Source organism: Pteropus alecto, unplaced genomic scaffold (assembly GCF_000325575.1).
Source record: "Pteropus alecto unplaced genomic scaffold, ASM32557v1 scaffold14, whole genome shotgun sequence".
NCBI lineage: Eukaryota > Metazoa > Chordata > Mammalia > Chiroptera > Pteropodidae > Pteropus > Pteropus alecto.
In genome coordinates, this window is record NW_006436810.1 from 13898739 (window position 1) to 13904326 (window position 5588).

Below are 5588 nucleotides of genomic sequence, written 5' to 3' on the forward strand. Positions count from 1 at the left end.
CAGCGATGCCGTTAGGTCCTATTTGGAACCATTTATCAGTTTGGGCAGGCGATCCTGTCGTGATGGGGTGCTTATTTTACTGCAGAAAAAAAAGACACCTTTCACTTGGAAACTGCGAACCTTTTTCCTTAAGTCACTTTTTGGGATATTGACTTTCAGCTCTTTATTAAGAAACGAGACTCAGAAAGCAGCTTTGACCCTCGTCCCTTTCCTGCCGAAGGGATTCAGAGAGAAAAGCCTGCTTTCGAAAGGGAGCCGGGGCTGAAACGCCTTGGGAATCCTCCCCCTGGCCCTGGTCAGGAAGACTCCACGCCTGTCAGCTGGGGACCCCCATGTCCCATTGTTTCTCAGGTGCTCAGTGAGAATTTCCTCCCCATGTCGTTCTGCTTTTAATTCTGCAACTACCTGTAAATCGTCCATTCTCACTTCTGAAATGTAATACCCCCTCCCCACACACACTTCCTCCTTTGTCCAAAAAATGTCATGTCTACCCAAAGCTGCCTCATTGTCTTGGGAACTTTCATGCTTATGTGAATTCCCCATGAGCATGTATTAAAACTTGATTTTCTCCCGTCAATCTGTCTCGGTTAATTTGATCGTTTGCCCAGCTAGAAGAACTTAGAAGGTGGGAGGGAAAGTAGTCATTCTTTTTTTTTTTTCTTTTAGCCCTTGCAGGAGGATTAATAAAATGGTGGAGGAGAAAAGTGGGGGCAGGGGGGCTCTTTCTGCCTGGAGCAGAGGGTTAAGGGTGCTGAGCTGGTTTGGGGAACCATCTGCACCCTGGGGACATCTCCCCATGGGCACAGAGTATGGTCCTGCCTGGTGCTTTCTGGGTTAAAGGAGCAATTGGTTTGGACGTTGAGCAAAATCTGAAAAGAAAGAATCAAACTCTACAAGTTCAGTTCACAAACCGCTCCTCTCGTTCATCTCAACGCCAACGTGTTCGGAAATAAAGTTGAATCTGAGCTAAAAATCCCTTCGAAGGGCAAGTTCAAGAAATGAATGAAGGTGTTTGGGAAAGTGCGATTCCCATTTGAACATTTACAGCCTTTTCCAGCAATGGCTCTTTCATTAGAATCAACAAGAAATTATTCTTTACTCGTGATAGCTTTATTCAATGCGTAAACAACCCAAGCCGTGGTAAAATTTTATAACGAGGAAAAAGTGACAATACATCCTGCATACTTTGCAAAGGTGTGCCTTTGTTGATGAAAACTAACTAGGGTGTGGTAGAGGCCTCAGTCAACATGAAGTTCAAGGCTCATGGAAACGAAAGCACTGGAGGACACCTCATTCACAGACAATGGAAAACTCACAAATTAGTGAGGGCGCTGCTCACTCTGACATTCAGATTGGAGCCAGAAACAAACGAACAAAAGATAGTCTTATTGAAAGTTTCGAAGTAATTTTTTTAAAAGCTTTATTTCAGTGTAACAATGATATATTTCTTTACATAGATCTGTAGGGCAACACACAATGCAAAGCAAAACACTGGCCAAGTTTGAAAGAATTCCAAATAATACAATTACCTGAATTTGTGTGAAAAGCATTAATTAACAGTGAATATCAATAAATGACATTGTTCACTGACTTGGGCATGCAGGAAAAAAATGGAATCCGGCTCATATTTGTGAGAAGAACTGCTCTTTACCTTTCTCATACACAGAAACAAAAGATCACACATGATTTAACTGTGTCACAAATAAAATATGTAGTTCTTTCTTTGTTTACTCGAAATTATTTTCCTCAAAACTTAATTGCAATGGTCCATAAGACCAAAGTCTGCAGCATAATATTCACTCACTCACTGTAGCAAATAATTTTTTAAAAAAGAAAAAGTACCACAGGAATTTCTGACAATGTTTTGGGAGAAAAAATGAGACCGTTTTTGAGTAGCGATGGAATGTTGTTTTAGTGGGTGGAAGCAGTAACAACAGACACTCACTCAGGAACATACTTATTTTTTTATTTAGTGGAAAAATGCTTTTCAAACATGTTGCAGTTTATCTACAGAAAAACCAGTGAACAGAAAAGTGAAATGTATTACACATTTTCAGAATCATAAAAATCAGACAAAAACTTAAGAAACTTCATTTACATGGACAATGTATTAAAAACTAATGTAAAGTAATATTTTTTTAACATAGTGATTGTGTTAAGGTGGTCTGGTAATTAGTACTTCTCTTTTTTTTTACAAACATTACAAACATTGCTTAGGATGACAGGTAGATTGTCGGTTTCATTATCAATATGTATTAAATGTCCACAGTACTCTATAAAACAAGTATGTAGACACTTAGGCCAAAAATGCACTACATAAAAAAAAAACAAAAACCAAAAAACAAAAAACATGATTTCCAAGCCTACCATTTCCTTTTGCGACACCCACTTTCCCTTAGCATCGCACAGAAAGACTTCTACAGAATTCACACGGCCTTGCAGCCTTTGCTGTAATTTCTATCATAGCCAATATTCCAATATTCTGATGAGAGAAGAACACAGAAATCAGATACCGGCCAGTGCTTCCAGGTCTAACTGGACGTCAGAACTATATTAGGAGTTGACAAACAATGAATATTTTTAGTAAAAATGTGTCTCAAATATTGTATGCAGGCTCACATACAAAAATTATTTGTTGTTTTCCTAAAATTCAACTTCAGTGAGGCCTCTATGTTTTATCTGGCATCCCTAGTTACATGGTAATTGGTAAAATCAATTTAATACACAAACAATCCCTAATTTTCACTTTAGTGTGTTCATGAAAATCATACCAGAGAACTGTAAAATAAAGATCATTTTAACCTTACTAAACATAAACTTCTACTTAACCAGAAATCACCATTCGTATTTTCAGATACCGCTGTAAGTTGGTCAATTAAAATGCAAATCGAGGCGATTTTTCCTGATGAACATACTTCAGGGATAGATAAAACTCATGAATAACTGATTAATGGTGAAAAATGATGTGTGGGTTTTAATGGCACGGTTAGGGAAGTCAATCAATGAAATTGGAAGTAGGAAGAGGAATAAATGGTTGTATAATTATAAGATGCTTCATGGATTATACTAGAGCAAGACATCTCCTTGGGGGGATTTGGTACACAGGGCTATTTCTAGGAAGTACTGGGGCACACATCATCATGTTATGTGCTTTTTTCTCTTCCTAACCATCAATTTTGTCCAGCTGGAATCTAGTTAGAGAAATTTCAAAGGTCCCCTTGAGGAAAAAGAGGCCACAAAATGGCAATGGGGAATTGTCTCATTGTTTGCTTTAGAAATTTGGGGAGAGAGTATAGAGTGAATGTATGTGCCAGTCAATTTAGCAATAACCAACGGGGAGAAGCAGTGGAAAAAAATTGAATCGACCTCTTTAGTTTCTCCTGCATTTCTCCAACGACAGGCCCCTCCAAGACAAAGGACGGATGCCATCTTTGGTCTAGGGATGGCTTCAGAAGAGAACTCAAGAAACTATAAAATATGGTCAGCTGTCATTTATAACTGAGATGTCAGAGGTCCAGGAGTTATAGATTTTTTTTTAACACCTATAGCACCTGGTATTCCAAGGTGGTCTCCCACCCAAGAACTAACCAGGCCCGACCCTGCTTAGCTTCCGAGATCAGACGAGATCGGGCACATTCAGGGTGGCATGGCCATAGACCAGGAGTTACAGATTTTAAGGAGCAAGAGAAAAGTCATTTGTTTCTTAAACATAATGCACGTAGTTTGACTATCAGCAATGTGAAAAAGATCCATCCCCAAGATAATTCTTTCCATCAGGTCACAAAAGGCACTCTTCATGGCTTTTTGATGTCACCTCCTAATCATCTCCCCTTCACTCTGACACCCTGGCCTCAGAACGGCCAGAACCAGGCAGCACATCACTCCCTTCGTCACAGCCCTATTTGGACTCTATGAGACAGAGGTCAAGTGAATTACATAAAATTTTGTTCTGAGTAAAAATGAGAATGTAATAATTTATCTTCTAATTTTGATTCTATTGGTCATCAATTTTCAAGTTTGGGAGGTCATATTTAAGTGGACTTAGATTTATGTAAACAAAATCTACTTTCTTCCCACTGATAGAAAAAACGTAAAAGATAAAAGATTTGAAGAAAAGCCGAAGTATAGAAAAAGCAAAGCCCTGCAAGTGGTTAAGACCTGTAATAAATCGTGGGTGACTGTAGTGTGATTATAGTTTATCACACTCGATTTTAAAGCTAAAGCAAGAGTAAAGTCAGATTTATGTGAGATGGGCCACATAACTGGTATTTTTCCCGAATGACTTTTTTTTGCTAGTTCAAAAAGAATCCATCTTATTAAAAACGTGAAGTTGTTTTTACTTAAGATAAACTTATATGACAATAGTTTCTCCGACGTTATCTCATTTGGGAGGGAGGTGACTAGGACCGGAGCACCTGCGGACAAGATTGATGTATTATTGCTTAAGAGAAGACCAGCAGGCAAAGACTTCTCAATTCTGTTCCTATTTTGTACAAATATATTCATAGATTTCGTGTTTGTTTTACTTTAACAAATCGTTTCTAAAAGTATATGCTCATTTTTCACACCAATGCTGTAGTTCCTCAGAATACCCTTCTCATCTTTTATTGTTTTATCATTCTACGTTTCACATGAATAAGTCAGTTCTTTATCTCAAAACAATTTTCTGAAGCTCATTATTTAATGATGGGAGCTATAATTTTTAATACCAGACACATTATTCACTTGAAAGTAATTAGTTTTTTGTTCCGGTAAACAAAATTGGGTGTATATATAACATACAAAATTTACATGGAAATTTTAAATGGGAGTAGACCACAAAAATTACATTTCACCTGAAATGCCATTATCAATAATAGCTACTTTCCTACCCTCTCATTCATTTTTCATGTCGCTTTATTAATTTTTCAACTATTAATTTTTCAACTATTTATTCTTAAAATTTTAAAACAGAAATTTGAAAAAATAGTATGATGAACCACCACATTGCACACATTATGATATTTTACCTCAATTTTAACTTATATCTCCTAAAAAAAGGATATTCTCCTATATAATTGAAATATCATAATTAAGAAAATTAATAATAATTCTCCAACACCCAGTCTATTTTCAAACTTCCCAAATTTTATGCAAATGCTTTTTATAGCTGGTTTTATTTTAGTTTTTGATTTCCAATGAAATGTAGTATTTCTAGTCATCGAAAATTCTGTACCAATCTCATGCATGAATATATAAATATATATTCCATTTTGTATAGATGAAAAGGCTTGATTAGATTTTATTTACATATCTCCATTCATTTATAGGTGATGTGTGTATTTCATATTGCAGCCCTTCAAGAAATATATAATCTGACAATAATCATCAGATTCTAAGACATTTCACATAAGGCAGAGATAGTCAGGTCCCTCTATGGACTAAGTAGAGTGAGTCATTTATGACTCAGCAGATGTGCTCCTAGAAATCATCCGCTATGCAAAATTACAACATGAAAACCACAGGGTTTGAGGAAAATGGAGTCAGAGGCACAAATTACAAAAACTTCATTAGTGATTCGCTAAAAAAAAAAAACACACACAGTAAAA

At 36.7% G+C, this 5588-nt stretch overlaps 1 non-coding gene across 1 annotated transcript; it reads right to left on the bottom strand.

The window, feature by feature from the left end:
• Positions 1–3539: 3539 nt before the first annotated feature.
• LOC112481321 lies at positions 3540–3658 on the bottom strand. The gene has a single exon (XR_003046868.1). It is a non-coding gene; the product is annotated as a 5S ribosomal RNA (ribosomal RNA).
• Between the last annotated feature and the right edge of the window lie 1930 nt (positions 3659–5588).